This window comes from Oncorhynchus masou, chromosome 29 (assembly GCF_036934945.1).
Source record: "Oncorhynchus masou masou isolate Uvic2021 chromosome 29, UVic_Omas_1.1, whole genome shotgun sequence".
In the NCBI taxonomy this organism is placed as follows: domain Eukaryota; kingdom Metazoa; phylum Chordata; class Actinopteri; order Salmoniformes; family Salmonidae; genus Oncorhynchus; species Oncorhynchus masou.
The window spans coordinates 18404887-18427085 of record NC_088240.1 but is presented as its reverse complement, the minus strand read 5'-3'; the positions used below and the strand labels follow the sequence as shown (position 1 = coordinate 18427085).

Here is a 22199-nt window from a genome sequence, read left to right as displayed (position 1 = left end):
GTCCCTCTAAACTTTCAGCTCATACAAGGAGAAGACTGATCAGAGATGCAGCCAAGAGGCCCATGATCACTCTGGATGAACTGCAGAGATCTACAGCTGAGGTGGGAGACTATGTCCATAGGACAACAATCAGTCGTATATTGCACAAATCTGGCCTTTATGGAAGAGTGGCAAGAAGAAAGCCATTTCTTAAAGATATCCATAAAAAGGGTTGTTTAAAGTTTGCCACAAGCCACCTGGGAGACACACCAAACATGTGGAAGAAGGTGCTCTGGTCAGGTGAAACCAAAATTGAACTTTTTGGCAACAATGCAAAACGTTATGTTTGGCGTAAAAACAACACAGCTCATCACCCATCCCCACTGTCAAACATGGTGGTGGCAGCATCATGGTTTGGGCCTGCTTTTCTTCAGCAGGGACAGGGAAGATGGTTAAAATTGATGGGAAGATGGATGGAGCCAAATACAGGACCACTCTGGAAGAAAACCTGATGGAGTCTGCAAAAGACCTGAGACTGGGACGGAGATTTGTCTTCCAACAAGACAATGATCCAAAACATAAAGCAAAATCTACAATGCAATGGTTCAAAAATAAACATATCCAGGTGTTAGAATGGCCAAGTCAAAGTCCAGACCTGAATCCAATTGAGAATCTGTGGAAAGAACTGAAAACTGCTGTTCACAAATGCTCTCCATCCAACCTCACTGAGCTCGAGCTGTTTTGCAAGGAGGAATGGGAAAAAATTTCAGTCTCTCGATGTGCAAAACTAATAGAGACATACCCCAAGCGACTTACAGCTGAAATCGAAGCAAAAGGTGGCGCTACAAAGTATTAACTTAAGGGGGCTGAATAATTTTGCACGCCCAATTTTTCAGTTTTTGATTTGTTAAAAAAGTTTGAAATATCCAATAAATATCCAATAAATGTCGTCATGATTGTGTCCCACTTGTTGTTGATTCTTCACAAAAAAATACAGTTTTATATCTTTATGTTTGAAGCCTGAAATGTGGCAAAAGGTCGCAAAGTTCAAGGGGGCCGAATACTTTCGCAAGGCACTGTATGTTCTTTAAGTCGGTTAGGGCCAGACAGAGTAGGAAGGTAATGCATGGTGTTAGGGAAGACAATGGTAGTATAGTTAGAGAACCAGAGGATATGGTCAGGGTGACAACTGATCATTTCCAAGGTTTATTTAAGGAAAGGGAAATAGATGTAGAGCAGGGAAATGTGTTTTTAGAACACTTGTCCAGGCGGTTGCCGGAGGACATTAGAGAAGTGATGGAGGCCCAGATCTCACTTGAAGAGGTTGAGAGAGCTCTTAGGAGGATGGGAAAAGGGAAGGTGCCTGGGATGGAAGGGCTGCCGGCTGAGTTTTATCTCAAGTTTTGGGGTATACTTGGACCAGTGGTCCTCGAAGTCTTGAAGGCCATCCTTGAGACGGGGGTCCCGGGGGGATCAATGGCTGTTGGTGTGCTGTCACTTTTATATAAGAAGGGGGAAGTAACAGACCTTGGCAATTGGCGGCCGTTTACCATGATGTGTGTAGATTACAAGCTACTTGCAAAGGTTTTAGCAGACCGGTTGCGCACAGCCCTTCCCTAAGTCGTCCATGACGATCAGACGTGCGGGGTAGAGGGCCGCTCTATTATATGGAACCTACAGTTAATCAGGGACTCCATCGCTTGGGTTGAAGATAGAGGACTGCCTTTAATGGTAGCAGCGCTAGATCAGGCGAAAGCCTTTGATCGCGTGAATAGATCCTTTTTATTCAGAGTGTTAGGATTTGGGGAGAAGTTCATAGGATGGATTCGTACATTATATGTCGGAGCGGGGTGCCGAGTTAGTGTAAATAGTCACTTGGGTGATGTTTTTGACCTCTCGTCTGGGGTCAGGCAGGGGTGCCCACTCTCGGCTCTCCTCTTCGTTCTGTACATGGAGCCTCTGGGGGCTGCCATTAGGGCAGACACAGTGGTGGAAGGCTTGTTGATCCCTGGAAGTGGTGGGCTGCGTGTTAAGATGACGCAGTACGCCGACGACACTTCCTTGCTGCTGTGCAAGGACTCGTGCCTGACAAGGTCCCTTGCCATCTTTGGGGATTTCACCGGAGCGTCGGGAGCGGTTCTGAACCATGCAAAGTCTTCCGTCAAGTTTTTCGGAAGATGGTGCGGTAGAATGGATGTGCCCGGGGGGTTATCTCTCTGTGAGGGGGCCCTGAGGATTCTCGGGGTCCATTTTGAGACCTCCGGCTCAGAGACGCTAAACTGGAACATGCGTATCGCAGTGGTACAGAGGAAGCTAGCAATGTGGAAGGCTAGGTATTTGTCTTTTATGGGCAAAGTCCTGGTCCTAAAGGTGGATGTGTTGCCATCTCTTTTGTATTTGGCGTACATCTACCCACTTCCGGCTTGTCTGAGGAGGCCTCTAGTGAGGCTTGTGTTTCAGTTCATGTGGAGTGGCAGGTGCGAGTGGGTCGCCAGGGCACGCATGCTCTGTCCCATCGGGGAGGGAGGTAGGGGGGTACCACATTTTCCCCTCAAGCTGGACGCAATTTTTGTTTCTTTCTTGTTAATGGAGCTTGCTCATCCAGTGATACACCCGTCCGGTTACCTACTGCGGGTGTTCTTCTCGTATCAGGCGAGAAGCGTAATGGTGTGGTCTAACACGGGTCCTCGGGCGGGAACAGCTGCCGTGGCACTTTGGTAATGCGGCCAAGTGGCTGCGTGCGCACCCTGAGGTTGAAGTTGCCCGAGTAGGTTTAGATCATTGGCACCTGTACGAGGAGGTCAGAAAGGCAGGGAGTCCGGCGCCTGTAGTGGGCATCTCGGAAGTGCTCTGGGAGGGAGTGCAGGCGCGGGGTCTGGACAACAGGCTCAAGGACCTGAATTGGTTGAGCCTCCATAAGTGCTTGCCGGTACGTTCCATCATGTACCGGTATAGTTTGGTGCAATCCCCCACCTGTCCAAGATCCTCTTGTGGCAGGGAGGAGACTGTGCGCCATGTCTTTTGGGACTGTGCCTTTGCCGGAGTAGTATGGGCTAGGGCACGGGTGTTGTTAGGTTTGGTAAGGGGGGATTTTGTATTGATGTGGGCCAGGTTAGAGAGAGGTGTAGGGAGAGCGAGAGGGACGGATAGGGACAGGTTTCTGCTCTGGCTTCTCATGAGTCTCTTTAAACGGGGGCTGTGGGAAGCCAGGCAGAACATGGTGAAGACAGGGAGAGATTGGGGGTGGAAGGGATAGTGAGGAGGGTGGAAGGAGATTTGAGGGGCAGGATGAAGAGGGAGGAGAGGAAGTGGGGGCAGCATGCTGCTCGGGAGAGGTGGAAGGGGGGTTTAGGGCTGGGTGTCATTTAGATTTGTAAGGGGATAGATTAGGGACGGGGAGATAGGGAAAGGTAGTTTGTAGGGTGACGGGCAGGGAAGATGCTCCCCTGAGGTTTTGTTTGGGGTATTTGTTTTGTTAAAATTAAAATACCATTATTGGAGTATGTATGAAAATTATGAGTTGTAAAGAATGAATGGTATTGAAGGTAATAAATTATTTTTTATAAAAATGAAAAAAATAGGGCTGTTTCGGTTTTCCACGTTTGTTGTTTTGTATTGTTCTTGTTTCATCTTCATTAAAGATGTATCTAACTAACAACGCTGCATTTTGGTCCGATCCTTGTTCCACCTCTTCGTCAGAGGAGGAGTTAGAAGAAACTCGCTACAGAATCACCCACCACAACAGGACCAAGCGACGTGGTAACAGGGAACAGCGGCAGCAGGAGCAACAAAGAGAGGAAAGGACATGGGAACAGAATCTGGACTACACTACGTGGGAAGAAATAGACAGGTGTGCGGCCGACCCAGGAGGAGTGCCCGAGCCCGCCTGGGATTCGCTGGAGCAGTGCGAAGAGGGGTATAGAAAAATGGAGTTGTTGAAGCAAGCACGGCGGCGCGATAGGTAGCCCGGGAGTCAGTCCCAAACATTTCTTGGGGGGGCTCACAGGGAGTATGACGACACTAGGTAGGAGACCTGCGCCGACTTCCTGTGGTTACCGGAGAGCTGGAGAGACCGGGCAGGCACCGTGTTATGCTGTGGTGCGCACGGTGTCTCCAGTGCGGGTGCATAGCCCGGTGCGTTCTATTCCAGCACCGCGTATCGGCCGGGCTAGATTGAGCGTCGAGCCAAATGCCATGAAGCCGGCTCTACGCATCTGGTCCCCAGTGTGTCTCCTTGGGCCGGCTTGCATGGCACCAGCCTTACGCTCGGTATCCCCGTTTCGCCTGCATAGCCCAGTGCGGGCTATTCCACCATGCCGCACTGGCAGAGCGACCGGGAGTATTCAACCAGGTAAGCTTGGGCAGGCTCGGTGCTCAAGAGCTCCAGTGCGCCTGCTCGGTCCGGTCTACCCAGTACCACCTCCACACCCCAGCCCTCCGGTGGCAGCTCCCCGCACCAGGCTTCCTGTGCGTGTCCTCGGCTCAGTACCACCAGTGCCAGCACCACGCATCAGGCCTACTGTGCGCCTCGCCTCTCCAGCGCTGACGGAGCCTTCCTCCTCTCCTGCGCTGCCGGAGTCTCCCGCCTGTTTGGCGCTGCCGGAGCCTTCCACCTCTACAGCGTTGCCGGAGTCTCCTGCCCGTTTAGCGCAGCCGGAGCTGTCAGTCAGCATGGAGCAGCCAGAGCCGTCAGTCTGCCCAGTGCCACCAGTCTGCCTAGCGCCGCCAGTCTGCCCAGCGCCGCCAGTTTGCCCAGTGCCACCAGTCTGTCTAGCGCCACCAGTCTGCCCAGTGCCATCAGTCTGCATAGAGCAGCTAGAGCTGTCAGTCTGCATGGAGCAGCCAGAGCTGCCAGTCTGCATGGAGCTGCCAGTCTGCATGGAGCTGCCAGTCTGCAAGGAGCTGCCAGTCTGCAAGGAGCTGTCAGTCTGCAAGGAGCTGTCAGTCTGCAAGGAGCTGCCAGAGCTGCTAGTCTGCATGGAGCAGCCAGTGCTGCCAGTCTGCAAGAAGCCGCCAGAGCTGCCAGTCAGCATGGAGCAGCCAGAGCCGCCAGTCAGCATGGAGCAGCCAGAGCTGTCCGTCAGCATGGAGCAGCCAGAGCCGTCAGTCTGCCAGGATCCACCAGTCAGCCAGACTCTTCCAGATCTGCCAGTCAGCCAGACTCTTCCAGATCTGCCAGTCAACCAGACTCTTCCAGATCTGCCAGTCAGCCAGACTCTTCCAGATCTGCCAGTCAGCCAGACTCTTCCAGATCTGCCAGTCAACCAGACTCTTCCAGATCTGCCAGTCAGCGAGACACTTCCAGATCTGCCAGTCAACCAGACTCTTCCAGATCTGCATGTCAGCCAGACTCTTCCAGATCTGCCAGTCAACCAGATTCTTCCAGATCCGCCAGTCAACCAGACTCTTCCAGATTCGTCAGTCAGCCAGGATCTGCCAGAACTGCCAGCCAGCCGGGATCTGCTGGATTCAACTGCCTGGCTGAGCTTCCTCTCGGTACTGGGCTTTCTCTCAGTGCTGGGCTTCCTCTCAGCCCCGAGCTTCCCCTCAGTGCTGAGCTTCCCCTCAGTGCTGAGCTGCCCCTCAGTGCTGAGCTGCCCCTCAGTGCTGAGCTGCCCCTGTCCCGAGCTGCCCCTCAGTCCCGAGCTGCCCCTCAGTCCCGAGCTGCCCCTCTGTCCCGAGCTGCCCCTCTGTCCCGTGTTATGTAGTAGGTTTGCTGTGGCTAGGAGGTCACGGAAGCAGACAAGGTGGGGGAGGACTACGGTGAAGTGGGGGCCACGTCCAGCACCGGAGCCGCCACCGCGGACAGATGCCCACCCAGACCCTCCCCGATAGGTTCAGGTTTTGCGGCCGGAGTCCGCACCTTGGGGGGGGTACTGTCACACCCTGACCATAGTTTATTTGTATGTTTCTATGTTTTGGTTGGTCAGGGTGTGATCTGAGTGGGCATTCTATGTTGGATATCTTCTTTGTCTATTTCTATGTCTGGCTCTTGTTCCTGTCTCTGTGTTTGTTGCACCAGATAGGGCTGTTTCGGTTTTTCACGTTTGTTGTTTTGTATTGTTCGTGTTTCATCTTCATTAAAGATGTATCTAACTAACCACGCTGCATTTTGGTCCGATCCTTGTTCCACCTCTTCGTCAGTGGAGGAGTTAGAAGAAACTTGCTACAATATGGAACATTTCAGGGATATTTTATTTCAGCTCATGAAACATGGGACCAACATTTTACATGTTGCGTTTATATTTTTGTTCCGTACATGATAGGCCTATCTGGCTTATATGATTCTGATGGTCATAATGCTTCTTGACAGTGTCATAAAGTCTATTTTCTTAGTCCAAGTAAAGTGACACAGGATGGTCATAATGCTTCATGACAGCGTCTTGAAGTGTATTTTTTGCAAATGATTTAAAATATGATGAAAAAAAACATGAGTGTAAATTATTATTTACAACAACAACAAAGGACAAGAATAACCTTTAAAACGAAAGGAAACTTCTTGGCAGGTAAAAATACATTTGAAAAAATGTGGGTTTTGACACTCTTACGTAGGTGTCATAACCAACCAGCCATAAGATAATGCAATATGTGTCACAACAGGTGTACATATATGGGTCATGACAGTGTTATGCCCATATAATGACAGGATATGACACGTTATTTCAGTTGTTATGACATGTTATGACATGGTTATGAGGGTGTCATAGCGTGGTATGTCGCTGGGTGTCAAGTAAAGTGTTACCATTGGAAACACAAATACATTTGCACATTGAGCACTTGTTGTCACGACTTCTGCCGAAGTCGTTGCCTCTCTTTGTTCGGGCAGTGCTCGGCGTTCGACGTCACCGGTCTTCTAGCCATCATTGATGCTTTTTTCATTTTCCATTGGTTTTGTCTTGTCTTCCCACACACCTGTTTTCAATCCAATTCATTACCTGTCGTGTATTTAACCCTCTGTTTCCCCTCATGTCTTTGTCAAAGATTGTTCTATTGTCAGTGTAGTTGCTTGTTGTATAGGTGCGCGTCGGGTCCTCGTACCCATGTTTGTTTGTATGTGTACATTTTTGTGTGATGGAGCATACTACGTGGACCTTATTAAAAGACTCCATTTTACACTCCTTTTGACTCTCCTGCGACTGACTTCCCTGCCACCTATACACCTATGTCTGACACTTGTTGTCTCTCAAATACGCTGTTACAGTTGTTGTTTAGCTAGCTAGCACATTTTTGCCATATTAGCTAGATGTGACATCAGTCAAAACACTTCAAAACAAGATATGGCATTGTCATGGAAATTCTACACAGGGACACTTGAAGTCAATCTTATATGAAGCATTGTTTATTTACAGCACGCTGAAGACATCCCAGTCAAACTTAGATGCATAAAGTGTCGGTCTGAAGTGAGCTTCACCGGGCCAGTCCCGATAGTTCTCTTATATACTGCTCACACAGACAAGTTATATTTGCATGGTTTGGCTTATTCATTATTCATCATTAATTCATCATTAACGTTTGGTTCATGCATGTGACTGACCAATACCTTAAGAGGCTTCCTCTTTCCAAGCTGAGACCTTGAAACTAAGATATCCCTTTAGTTCTCAAAACACGGTTCTGGGTGTACTGCCAAATTGCATACTGATAGTGAGGTTCCTCCTCTGCATGTTCAATCAGTCACTTGCATGAGCACAGAAGTTGGTTATTAGAAAAACACAAACAGAAAATGTTCCATCACAGTATCACTAACTAGACACAACAAGCTGAAACGAAACACCTAAGATTCCGGCAGCTTCTTGTCAATGTTGCTAGTTATCTGGTCATCCAGAATCACAACTACACATGGACATCTTCCTTATTGAAGCATGCGCTTTGTTGTCGTGACCTTGTCAGCTAACCCATCTATGATACTTGACTCTTTTTTGGCATGTTAAGTAACTGCTGTGTGATTACTACAGTCCATAGACTGAGTTGAGTCTTTCTAAGTACTGACTCCACTGGTGTTGTTCTCTTCTGGCAGTGTGACCATCAGACTGGGCATTGCTCTTCTGTAGGGGAGAGAAGAGAGGAGTGGAGAGAGAAGAGATCAATGAGGGCAGCAGATAGCTTAGTGTTTAGAGCATTGGCCTGGTAACCGAAAGGTTGCTAGATCGAATCCCCGAGCTGACAAGGTAAAAATCTGTCTTTCTGCCCCTGATCAAGGCAGTTAACCCACTGTTCCCAGGCCATCATTTTAAATAAGAATTTGTTCATAACTGACTTGCCTAGTTAAATAAAAATTTAATAAAAATGAGAGAAGAGGTGAAAACAGGAGAGACATCAGGGAGCAAAAAAGATGTGAGACAAAAGGAGAGCAGAGATGAGAGTGGAGACAGTACTGATTAACCTCTCTGGGATATGTGGGACGGTAAGCGTCCCTCGCCAACAGCCAGTGAAAGTGCAGGGCGCCAAATTCAAAACAACAATCTCATAATGAAAATTCCTCAAGCATACAAGTATTTTACACCATTTTAAAGATACACTTGTTGTAAATCCAGCCACAGTGTCTGTCCTGTACAGTGCATTCAGAAAGTATTCAGACCCTTTGACTTTTTCCACATTTTGTTACGTCGCAGCCTTCCTTATTCTAAAATTGATTCAATTCAATGTTTTTCCTCATCAATCTACACACAATACCTCATAATGACAAAGCGAAAACAGCTTTTAGAAATCTTTGCAAATGTATTGGGGAAAAAATATTGAAATACCTCATTTACACAGGTATTCAGATCGTTCTCTATGAGATTTGAAAGTAAGCTCAGGTGCATCCTGTTCCAATTGATCATTCTTAAGATGTTTCTACAACTTGATTGGAGTCCACCTGTGGTAAATTCAACTGATTGGACATGATTTGGAGAGGCACACACCTGTCTATGTAAGGTCCCACAGTTGACAATGCATTTCAGAGCAAAAACCAAGCCTTGAGGTCTTAGGAATTGTCCTTAGAGCTCTGAGACGGGTTTGTGTCAAGGCACAGATCTGGGGAAGGGTACAAAAGCATTTCCGCAGCATTGCAGGTCCCCAAGAACACATTGGCCTCCATCATTCTTGAATGGATGAAGTTTTGAACCACCAAGACTGTTCCTAGAGCTGGCCGCTCAGCCAAACTGAGAAATCGAGGGAGAAGGCCATTGGTCAGGGAGATGACCAAGAACCCGATGGTCACTCTAACAGAGCTCCAGAGTTCCTCTGTAGAGATGGGAGAACCTTCCAGAAGGACAACCATCTCTGCAGCACTCCACCAATCATGCCTTCATGGTAGAGTGGCCAGGCGGAAGCCACTCCTCAGTAAAAGGCACATGACTGCCCATTTGGAGTTTGCCAAAAGGCACCTAATTGACTCAGACCATGAGGAACAAGATTCTCTGGTACGATGAAACCAAGATTGAACTCTTTGACCTGAATGCCAAATGTCATCTCTATGGTGAAGCATGGTGGTGGCAGCATCATGCTGTGGGGATGTTTTTCAGCGGCAGGGACTGGGAGACTAGTGTCGGGATCGAAGGAAGGATGAACGGACAAAATCCTTGATGAAAACCTGCTCCAGAGCGCTCAGGACCTCAGAGTGGGTCAAAGGTTCACCTTCCAACAGGACAATGACCCTAAGCACACAGTCAAGACAACGCAAGAGTGGCTTCTGGACAAGTATCTGAATGTCCATGAGTGGCCCAGCCAGAGCTCGGACTTGAACCCGATCGAACATCTCTGGAAAGATCTGAAAATAGCTGTGCAGTGGCACTCCCTATCCAACCTGTCAGAGCTTGAGAGGATCTGCAGAGAAGAAACTCCCCAAAAACAGGTGTGCAAAATTTGTAGGGTTATAACCAAGAAGACTCGAGGTCGTAACCACTTCCAAAAGTGCTTCAACAAAATACTGAGTAAAACGTCTGAATACTTATGTAAATGTGATATTTCAGCTTTTTTTATACATTTGCAAAAATTTCTAAACAGCTATTTTTGCTTTGTCATTATGGGGTATTGTGTGTAGATTGATGAGGGGAAAAAAGCATTTGATTCAATTTTAGAATAAGCTTGTTTTACGTAACAAAATGTGGTGAAAAAGGAAACCGCACACTGCTCTTGATAGTATCACTGATCTTTAATAAACTTACGTGTTGGTCTCACAGCCTTCGTCAGAGCTTTTGTGATTAAAAAAAAAATTGCACCCTTACGTAGACCTAGCCCCACCCACATCCGTTCCATGCATTCATGTTCAAATTCAGAACATAACATACATAGGCATTTCATCTTTAAATCCTTTTGGAAATAATGTCTGGAGGGTGAAAATCCAAAAACATTCTCTTTTACTCAGAGTATTATTAATATCACCTCCCCTGTCTGATATCTAAACTTTCTCTATGCCACAAAATCCAAAAGGTAGAAAGGTCATGTTTTAGGTCATTAAAATGTACTGGGACTGGATAATCCCTGTCGTTTCTCCTGATTGAACTTTTATGTTCACTAATTCTCTGTTTGAGAGAGCAGGTGGTTTTCCCGGCATAGCAGAGCCCACATGGACATTAAATAATGTAAATTACATGGGTGGTGGAACACATAATAATGTCATTTATTCGGAACCGTTTTCCTGTGTTTGGGTGGCAGAAATATTCACACTTCATCATGTTGTTGCACTTTGTGCCTCCTCTGCATTTATAGCTGCCATTTGGAAGAGGGCGTAAAAGAAACCCCTACAACTCATCCAGAACGCCGCAGCCCGTCTGGTGTTCAACCTTCCCAAGTTCTCTCACGTCACCCCGCTCCTCCGCTCTCTCCACTGGCTTCCAGTTGAAGCTCGCATCCGCTACAAGACCATGGTGCTTGCCTACGGAGCTGTGAGGGGAACGGCACCGCAGTACTTCCAGGCTCTGATCAGGCCCTACACCCAAGCAAGGGCACTGCGTTCATCCACCTCTGGCCTGCTCGCCTCCCTACCACTGAGGAAGTACAGTTCCTGCTCAGCCCAGTCAAAACTGTTCGCTGCTCTGGCCCCCCAATGGTGGAACAAACTCCCTCACGACGCCAGGACAGCGGAGTCAATCACCACCTTCCGGAGACACCTGAAACCCCACCTCTTCAAGGAATACCTAGGATAGGATAAGTAATCCTTCTCACCCCCCCTTAATGATTTAGATGCACTATTGTAAAGTGGCTGTTCCACTGGATGTCAGAAGGTGAATTCACCAATTTGTAAGTCGCTCTGGATAAGAGCGTCTGCTAAATGACTTAAATGTAAATGTAAATGTAAGAGCCTGGCTGATTTTCTTTTGTTGTTGGCAGTTGGCATGAACCAATTTATCTCGTAAATTGCGAGCTCTCCTATACACAGTCAGTGGTGGACTTTTAAATTCAGCCGGCAAAGCCAGTGTTTCTTGACCACATCTCCCACTTTTTTAGCTTTAGCGGGTCTTTTTTGTAGCAGTTCATCTCGTGTTTTTCCCAATGCCAAATTATGAGCTTCAGCCACACATTGTGGCGAATAGCCTCTCCTTAGAAACCTAATGTGCATCTCCACTGCTTTTTCTAGATAGTCCTCTGTGGAGTGGCATATACCGTGCAGTCTGAAAACTGACTTCTTGGAAGTCCTCTTTTTAATGGCTCAGGATGGAAGCTGTCCCCTGTAATAGAGTATTTCTCTCCATTTCTTTTCTATACAGAGTTGTAAACAGGGTTGCATTTGATTTCTCAATCCACATATCAAGGTAATGAACACGATGTGTGTCACATTCCATAGTGAATTTGAGATTGGGGTCAATGCCATTGAGTAGCGCCATAAAATCTGACAGCTCTTTTTCCGTTCCTTCCCTTATGCAAAAAATGTTGTCAATATATCGATACCACTTCAGGACATTATTCAAAAATTGATTTTCGTTTGAATTATTAACAAAACGTTCTTCAAAAGACCCACATAGTGGTTAGCATAGCTCGGAGCGAATGTGGAGCCCATCGATGTTTCATTCGTTTGTAGGTAGTATTCATCATCAAACCTAAAATAGTTATAAAACATATTCAGCCAGCTCTAGAATAAAGTTTGTTGGTGGATATCCGTTAGTATCTCTGTCTCCCAAATAGTGAGCTAGGGCTACCAGCCCTCCCACATGAGGAATGCTGGTATATAAACTCTCAACATCTAATGTGACCAAAATACAGTCCTCTGTTAAACCAGTTATTGGTGAGATCTTGTTTATGAAGTCTATAGAGTGTTTTACATATGATGGCAATGCTTGCACATGAGTTTTAATAAAATAGTCTACAAAGTTCGACAATGGCTCTAGCATTGAGCCTATTCCTGCAACCACTGGTCTGCCTGGATAATTGCCTTGTTGTGTTTTATGTTTGTGTAATTTCGACAAAATGTACAGGCATGGACGTATGGCACATTTGCAGCAAGGATATTCATATTCAGGTTTTGAGATCAGGTTATTTAATAGGGCTCCAGATTAGAGCATATATCCCTTTGGAACACCTGTGTGGGATCAACACTCCGTTTTCTATGGAAACATTCATTACTGAGTTGTCCCTGAATCTCTTCTTTGTATTTTTCATAGTCTAAAACGACAACAGCACCCTCGTATCTGCAAGTTTAATAACCAAAGATGAATCTTTCATTAATTCATTAAGTGCCTGTTCTTCTGTTCTAGTGAGGTTCTTCTGAATGTGTTTTGTTTGTCTCCTATATACTGACATGGCTTCTTGTTCGACTAACCTACAATAGGTATCAATCAAGGAGTTGTTAAGCATAGGACAGAATTTGCTTTTGGGCTGAAAATGGGTACCAGTTCTTTGATGTGTTTCTAGGCCCGAAACAGTGTTGTGCAAAAACACATGCTTAAATTTATCTTGCGAAAGAATTTAAACAGATCTACTTTCCTATCGAATTGTTTATTTGTACATGTAGGTACAAAAGAGAGGCCCTTAGATAAGACTGAAACTTGAGTGTCAGTAAGGTCTTTTTGGAGAGGTCCTGCTGTAGCTCCATGTCCACGACCTGTGTTCCTGGTCTCCTCTTCAACCGATTGCCTCTCCTACATTGTTTGTTTTCTTTCGTGGAGCCTTGTGTTGCTTCAGGGCTAAAAGAAAACGACTGTGTGCCATGGTAGCTGGAGTCACTGTCTGTAGGGATTTCGCTCTCAGTGGATGCCTCTGTGTCCAAGTTTCCATGTCCTCCCGAAGCTGCGTTTCTGCGTCACCGTCCCTACGTCGGCCTCTCCGTGCTCCTGTCCTTGAGCCTTTCCATGCGTACACCTGGTTGAGCTGGTAGTCCTCTGTATCTCACTGATATTTATTGATCTTTGTTGCTTGTAGAACGTCTCTTTATTTCCCAATGGACTGGTTGATCGTGTCGTCTATGGCTGTAAAATTAGGGCCTAGAATCTCCTTCATTATAACCTCATGTTCGCTAATCTTAACTTCAACTTCTTTCACTTCCTTCGGCACATGTTCAACGATTAATAACATTAAATCTAAAGAACATTTGTTGAGTATTTCACCCCATTGCTGAACGAAGGTTTTGTAGTTTTTCACTATTGCAAGCTCCTACTGTATTCTCAGTCCTCTTGGAAAGCTCTTGTTGCGCCAATACTCACTAAGAGTGGTGCCATGCAGGAACAAACTAGTTTCTTTCTCTCCGTGTCTCTGGAGTTGGATTTTAAGTTCGACAGTCGAGTGCGGAACTGGATTGTCCATTCAGACACCCTTCGTGCCGTATTAATTTACCATCCTTACAAATCACTTAATGTAAATGTACATTACTGTATTATCAGTGCTTGACTTGGGCCGGAGCTGACCAGAGTGCCATACAGGCACTTCTAATTTTGGGGGAATTGTGTACCAGCTTCTCTATTAACAAAGTAGCCTATTGCCGACCTATATTCACACACTGAGGCAAAAAAAGATTGATCAAAGTGGAATGAAGGCGGGATCTGCATTGAATTGCAATGGAGAGTGGGCATTCATTTCCTGATTCTGCTTTCTTCAAGTTTATTTGCTGATAGTCTGTGAATTTGTGTGTGACGGTAGGCTGAATGCGTATGATGCGTTGTGTAAAATTAGGTCAAATTAGGGTTTGTAAGGACATGAAAAGTCATTGAAATTAGTTTTTTACATTTTTGCTAATTTAATTCATGGAGGCACATTTTTAAATATGATCAATGACTTAAAAATCGACATCAGCCATTATCGGAATGACCCTTCAGTACCTGTCTGTGTGTCTTGTGTGTGTGCCGTTGCCCAAGGAGAAAGAGCACAACATCTTAGCAGCAGGTATAAAATAATGAAGAACAACATACTAACTATATAGCCAATTCAAAACAATGTGTAGCAGTTATCTCCCCAGTTAACTAAAGCTAACTAAGCATTCATGTAATTGTCGCCTTTCCACTGGCACTATAGCCTAAATAAATCTGTACAGATGGAAAGCTGGTATTCCCCTCTATTAAACCGTAGCCAAGCAATTGCGACAACAAATATATTCTATAAATATCTTAACTGACAAAATAACTTGCTGTGCATAGATCTCCCCTGAAATATGAATATTTGAGCCTAAACAGTTCAGTTCGTTGCTTTGAAGTAGCGTACCTTCTCCATTTGATCCCTGACTTTTTTATTTTTTTATTTAACTAGGTAAGTCAGTTAAGAACAAATTCTTATTTTCAATGACGGCCTAGGAACAGTGGGTTAACTGCCTTGTTCAGAATGACAGATTTGTACCTTGTCAGCTCAGGGATTTGAACATGCAACTTTTCAGTTACTAGTCCAATGCTCTAACCATTAAGCTACCCTGCCACCCCGATTCATTGAATGGGGGAATCATTTTATAAAGACAAGAGTATTTGGTTATAATGTTGCAATATTTTATATCAAGGGTGGCAACCCTCTTCCAGGACAGCTACTGGGTGTACAGGCCCTGGTCCAATCACATGGTAGCCTAAACATCAGATTGATCTTGGGTGTTTCAGGGCTGCATCAAAATCCAAGTCTGCACACCCCGGAGCTCTCTAGGTGGTGGGTTGACCACATGTTGACAATATGTGACGAACAGTGCAGTTCTACTTTGTGGGGGGTTAAGTGCCTTGATCAAGGGCACAACGGCAGGAGATGGTAGGCCTACATGGGATCAGACACTGCAGCCTTCTTAAGCATCTTAAGGCTCGGGTGGAGTGTTCGGAAGTTTGGATGAATGACGTACCCAAAGTAAACTGCCTGTTACTCAGGCCCAGAAACTAGGATATACATATAGCATTGGATAGAAAACACTCAGAAGTTTCTAAAACTGTTAAAATAATGTATGTGAGTATTACAGAACTGATATTGCAGGCGAAAACAAGAGGAAACTCCATCCATCACATTTCAATGATAGCCTATTGGAAAAACAAATACATAGTACCCAGATTGCAGTTCCTATGGCTTCCACTAGATGTCAAGTTTTTAGAAAGGGTTTCAGGCTTGTTTATTTTTTTAAATGAGCAAGTAGTTGTACTTTTTCCAAGGTGTCTCATTAGAAAACTAGTCTTGTTGCGCGCGTGAATGAGGTGCGCGCTCTTTGTTATTTATCTTCCCTATTGAACATACTATTCTCCGTCTTCAAATGTATAGTTTATTTAGATATTAGAGTACCTGAGGATTAATTAGAAACATCGTTTGACTTGTTTGGACGAACTTTACCGGTAACGTTTGGGATTGGTTTGTATACATGTTGAATGAGTGGATTACTGAAATTGATGGCGCCTACTAAACTGACCTTTTGGGATATAAAGAAGGACTTTATCGAACAAAACGACCATTCATTGTGTAGCTGGGACCCTTGGTATTGCAAACAGACGAAGATTTTCAAAAGTAAGTGATTTATTTTATTGCTATTTGGGAATTTGTGACGCCTGGTCTGGTTTGAAAAAGTATTTTGATGTGGGGCGCTGTCCTCAGATAATCACATGGTATGCTTTCACAGTAAAGCCTTTTTGAAATCTGACAACGCGGTTAAACGATATAAGACACTTGTATTTTAATATTACGATTTTTGTATTTTGAATTTCATGCTTTGCAATTTCACCGGATGATGTCAAAGTGGAACGCTATCGGTACACCGATCCCAAAGAGGGGTTACTTTTTCATGTAGGCTATAATAATGGTCATGAAAATGTGGTAGAAGTCATGAAAAATGTGTATGAACCCTTAACAGTGAATAATCAGAGGTCTTTATTGCATAATGTAATTTGTGTATTTTGGTGAACAAAGTCTAATGGACCGACTTGGACAAAGACAGCTCTTGCACTTCTTTAATCCTAAATTAAGCATTGTGTATAGTAGGTTGGTCATCTAGGTTTGTACCTATTGTAACGGCATTCTTCCTCCTCTTCTGAGGAGGAGTAGCGAGAAGGATCGGAGGACCAATGCGCAGCGTGGTAAGTGTTCATAATGTTTATTTAAAGACATAAACTGAACACTAAAAAACAATAAACGTGAAATGGACAAAACCGAAACAGTACCGTGTGGCAACAAACACTCACATGGAAACAAACACCCGCAACTCAAAAGTGAAACCCAGGCTACCTAAGTATGATTCTCAATCAGAGACAACTAACGACACCTACCTCTGATTTAGAACCATACTCAGCTGAACTCAAAACCTAGAAAAATAGAAAAACACACATAGACTGCCCACCCCAACTTACGCCCTGACCATACTAAATAAAGACAAAACAAAGGAAATAAAGGTCAGAACGTGACACCTATAGACTTTCCATCACCATGAAGACATCAAGTGGTTTGTGATGATGTTATGTTATGATGTTATGATATTATGTTGTGGCTCAGTTGGTAGAGCATGTCGCTTTCAATTCTACTGTTGTGGGCTTATTCCCATGGGGTACCAGTACGAAGACGTATGCACATGTATGCACTCGCCACCGTAAGTTTCTCTGGATAAGACCGTCTACTAAAATGGAAAAGGAATGAATAGATTGTTTCAGTTTTCACATAGAAACAGGTTGCCTTTGCAAAGTACTTCAAGAAACTGGAAAACATACAGTAAATCAGAGCAAGTATTTCTATATTCCACAAGTATTATCAGATTAACTTAAAGATAAATTATCATAAAGATAATTAGCAGACTCAAGTTACAAATTCTGGTAAACACTCAAATACATTTAGTAAAAAAAATATCACAAAAGTAGTGCACTGGGTCTTTACTTGTCCTGTTTTAGTGGACCAATAAACATCTTCAGAGTGGGCAAAAACAAAATATCTGTATCCCCTCCTCCCTCCCACCCCGTCGGTAAAAACATTGCATCACCCCCACCCCAAACTACGTCCCGTGGCTATGGGTACCAGGGGACCTTCAGGCGAGTCTTGTGAGGCCTGTGTGCGTAATAAAAAAACAACCGACATGTTCATGAGAGTCTCAACTTCCCACAGAGGGGTCATATTAGTGTATGGACCAAACTGCTACAGACAGACAGAAGTTGGCAGATAGGCTGTTCAGACGAGACCCTGGACGCTTGTTGGGATCATAGAACGCCATCGTTATAGGCATTTTAAGGTAACAAATACTCTTATTGTAATCTTTCTTACCGTGGTTTCCTCTTAACAATAATAGCACTTACAGTTGACCAGGGCAGCTCTAGCATGGCAGAAATGTGATAAACGGACTTGTTGGAAAGGTGGCATCCTATGATGGTGCCACGTTGAAAGTCACTGAGCTCTTCAGTAAGGCCGTTCAACTGCCAATATCACAAATCAATATTCACTACTTGCAGGCCAGACGAAAAGTCAAAAATGGCCGTTATAGTTCGTAGAAACATGTCAAACGATGTATAGAATCAATCTTTAGGATGTTTTTAACATCAATCTTCAATAATGTTTGAGATTTAATGAGATTATGGCACTCTGGCAGACGTCTTAGTCAAAAAGCTCCCTTCTCCCCCACTTTACAGTAGAAGCCTCAAACAAGGTTCTAAAGACATTTGATATCTAGTGGAAGCCTTAGGAAGTGCAATCGGACCAAATTTCCACTGTGTCTTGGATAGGCAAAGTTGAAAAACTACAAACCTCAGATTTCCCACTTCCTGGTTGGATTTTTTTCTCAGGTTTTTGCCTGCCATATGAGTTATGTTATACTCACAGACATCATTCAAACAGTTTTAGAAAATTTGGGGTGTTTTCCATACAGATCTACTAACAATATGCATATCTTAGCTTCTGAGCCTGATTAGCAGGCAGTTTACTCTGGACACCTTATTCATCCAAACTACTCAATACTGCCACCCAGCCATAAGAAGTTTTAACCTGTCTCCTCCCCTTCATCTACATTGAAGTGGATTTAATAAGGGATCATAGCTTTCACCTGGATTAATCTGGTCAGTTTATGTCGTGGAAAGAGCAGACGTTCCTAATGTTTTGTACTCTCAGTGTATCTGTTTTTGGAATGTTCTTTCAGCTGTTCATAGGCTAAATCATCATGATCAAAATTGGTTGACAGTTCAGAAGAGGGTGAGTAGCCTCTTCTGACTCCTCTAGCAAGAAAATTTCAAGGGGAGCTTTTTTCCATCTTTGTAACATAGCAAAAATCTGAAACTTGTTGTCCAAAAATGGTACATAAAATCTAATGCTTTTGCCACTTCTAGATTAGACTACTGCAATGCTCCACTCTCTGGCTACCTGGATACATTACTAAATAAACTTCAGTTAGTGCAAAATATGGCTGCTAGAATCTCTCTCTCTCTCTCTCTCTCTCTCTCTCTCTCTCTCTCTCGACCACTCGACCTCTGAATGCTCGACCTCTGAATGCTCGACCTCTGAATGCTCGACCTCTGAATGTCTGGCCAACTGACGTTTACTCCTGAGGTGCTGACCTGTTGCATGCTCTACAACTACTACAATTATTATTTGACCCTGCTGGTCATCTATGAACGTTTGAACATCTTGAAGAACTATCTGGCCTAACCTCTTGATACTCCCCATCCCGGATCCGGGATCGTGAATACAGCCTCAGGCTCATTAGCATAACGCAACGTTAGCGATTTCTGAAAATCGCAAATGAAATGAAAATAATATGCCTGCTCTCAAGCTTAGCCTTTTCTTAACAACACTGTCATCTCAGATTTTCAAAATATGCTTTTGAACCATAGCAAATCAAGCATTTGTGTAAGAGTATTGCAAGCTAGCTTAGCATTTTGCGTAGCATTTAGCACGCAACATTTTCACAAAAACCAGATAACCAAATAAATAAAATAATTTACCTTTGAAGAGCTTCGGATGTTTTCAATGAGGAGACTCTCAGTTATATAGCAAATGTTCAGTTTTTCCTGAAAGAATCTTTGTGTAGGAGAAATCGCTCCGTTTTGTACATCACATTTGGCTACCGAAACAAACCGAAAATTCAGTCACCAAAACGTCAAACTTTTTCCGAATTAACTCCATAATATCGACCGAAACATGGCAAACGTTGTTTAGAATCAATCCTCAAGGTGTTTTTTCACATATCTCTTCATTGATATGCCGTTCGTGGAAGCCTGCTTTCCCTCAGAATCCCATGGAAAAATACCAGCAGCTGAAAATGACGCACCAATTTCGACGGAGGACACCGGGCGGACACCTGGAAAATGTAGTCTCTTATGGTCAATCTTCCAATGATATGCCTACAAATACGTCACAATGCTGCAGACACCTTGGGGAAACGATAGATAGGGCAGGCTCATTCCTGTCGCATTCACAGCCATATAAGGAGACAATGGAAAACAGAGCCTCAAAAATCCTGCTCATTTCCTGGTTGCCGTTTCATCTTGGTTTTGCCTGTAGCTCCCGTTCTAGGGCACCCACAGACAATATCTTTGCAGTTCTGGAAAATTCAGAGTTTTTTCTTTCCAAAGCTATCAATTATATGCATAGTCGAGCATCTTTTTGTGACAAAATATCTTGTTTAAAACGGGAACGTTTTTCATCCAAAAATGAAATTGCCCCCCCAGAGTTTCAAGAGGTTTTAATGGCTTGTACACTTATAATCTCCACTCGGCACAGCCACAAGAGGACTGGACACCCCTCGGAGCCTGGTTCCTTTCTAGGTTACTTCCTAGGTTCCTGCATTTATGGGGAGTTTTTCCTAGACACCGTGCTTCTACATCTGCATTGCTTGCTGTTTGGGATTTCGCCTGGATTTCTGTCTAAGCACTTTCTGACATCTGCTGTAAAAAGGGCTTTATAAATACATTTCATTTGATATAGTAAAGTGAGAAGCTTGAAATTACGTGTAAAATCATACGTGGGCAGAGTGTGATTCGGATCCTAAGTTTGGGTTCCACTAGTTACCACAGCCACAAATTTGGTAATATCAAATAGATTCATTAAAACTGTATTCGTAGCCTGACCTTTCAGAAAAGGCATGTTCGCTCCTCTCTCAGGAAGAATTGAAAGGGGAAGGGGATACCTAGTCAGTTAGTTGCACAACTGAATGCATTCAACCGAAATTTGTCTTCCTCATTTAACCCAACCCATCTGAAATAAGCTACTGACCTCTTTGCGCTTATCACAATGACTTGTCTGTTCCTGTTTTCGTTTCCTGTAGAAACAAAGTAACTTGAATTATGTATTTTATTGAACATTTTACTCCTACTCAACAATATATACAAAATGAGACCACGGTGCTTTAGGCAATGCAGATGTGATTGACTACTTTGAGCTACTCACCTACACAGCCAGACCATACAACAGATGTTAATGCAGAGAACCACTCCTCCAATAGCAGATGGAATTGTGAAGAGCAATAACCTCCATAGGTTATATTCAGCATGATCTGTGTTAAGACAGAAACAATTGGGATTTTCAGGAGAGTTGACAAGTCTAAAACAAGTGTTATATTCCTTTGCTTTATAACAATATAGTAAACAATTGGGAGATAATAACCAGATAATAGCATTATTGATGGTTTGCAAAAATTATCACAATAATTGATATTTTTGTTAAAGTCAAAATTCTGGAAATGTATATCTGGCATTACAGAATACAGTTTCTTCTCCACATGTTACAGTATAAACAGAACATTACTTCCATTACCTGTGAGGTTATTAGTGATGGTCAAATTCCACTCCATTGTCCGTACACCTCTTTGATCGTCTCTTATTTGACAGCTGTAGCTCCCGGTGTCATTTAACTCTACATTAAAGATAGTCAGCTTTGTAGGTGGATTATTATTAACACTCATCCTGTCAGAGGTGAATTTTCTTTCAGATTTATTCTTTGTGCCGCTATGAGAGAAAATAAGAACTGTGTCCTTCTTCCAGATGTATGTTGCATTTGTCTCTGAGTTATTGCAAACCAAAGTAACAATTTCTCCCAAAGAAGCTGATTTATTTTTCTGATATTTTGTTGAGTCAACTGCTGATTCTATGGGACAGAAAACAATAAAGACAATGTTTTAAGTACTATACTTTAAAGGACAGTGTGAGATTTTTAAAATCCTTTTAAGAAGTCATAAGAATGCAAATCGAACACAGACAGACAGACAGACAGGCAGGCAGGCAGGCAGGCAGGCCGGTACACACACAGACACACACACATAATCACACACTCAAACACACTGTACTATGATCATCAACTGTAGCTTACCTGTAGAGACAAGGAACAGCATGATGACCACAGACACCAGGTCCCAGTACAGTAGAGTTTCCACGACGATGTTAGACATAGCTGACTGACAGAGAGAGAAATGGACAGAGTGGAGTGGAATGTCAGAGTCTGAGATCAGTGTCACAGCTAGCTAACCAAGAACTACAGAGAGCGGGACATGAACATTCTGGTAGTCTGAGGAGGATGGAGAACAGAGGAAGTGGTCGTGTGAGAGAAAAGCACAGAAGTGAGTTTCTCTGAAACATCACAGCCATTGAACTCAGAGAGCATTTTATTACTGAGTGATTTGCTGTGTGCTCAGAGTTGGATTTCAAGGTGAATTTCATATCCAAAAGCCCCATCCCCCATCGGTGATCCCGTCTCCCAAAACTGTCAGACTGGCCAATAGCTTCTTCCCCAAGACAATCAGGCTGCTGAATAGCCACTAAGCAGCTATCTGCTTCCACTGTCCCCCACCTGCCACCTGAACTTACCCACACACCAGGGTGTCACCAGTGTTTTATGTTGATGTTAGCTCTAGTGTTATTGTGTTCCATCAGGAGACTAACGCCAAAGATTTGTGTGGTGAGCAG

General features: G+C 44.1%; 1 long non-coding RNA gene across 1 annotated transcript; it reads right to left on the bottom strand.

The window, feature by feature from the left end:
* Nucleotides 1-6178: 6178 nt before the first annotated feature.
* LOC135519110 (uncharacterized) lies at nucleotides 6179-21955 on the bottom strand. Its single transcript, XR_010452271.1, has 5 exons — nucleotides 21607-21955; nucleotides 21055-21384; nucleotides 20689-20794; nucleotides 20515-20560; nucleotides 6179-8021 (listed from the first exon to the last, which is right to left on the bottom strand). It is a non-coding gene; the product is annotated as an uncharacterized LOC135519110 (long non-coding RNA).
* Nucleotides 21956-22199: the final 244 nt, after the last annotated feature.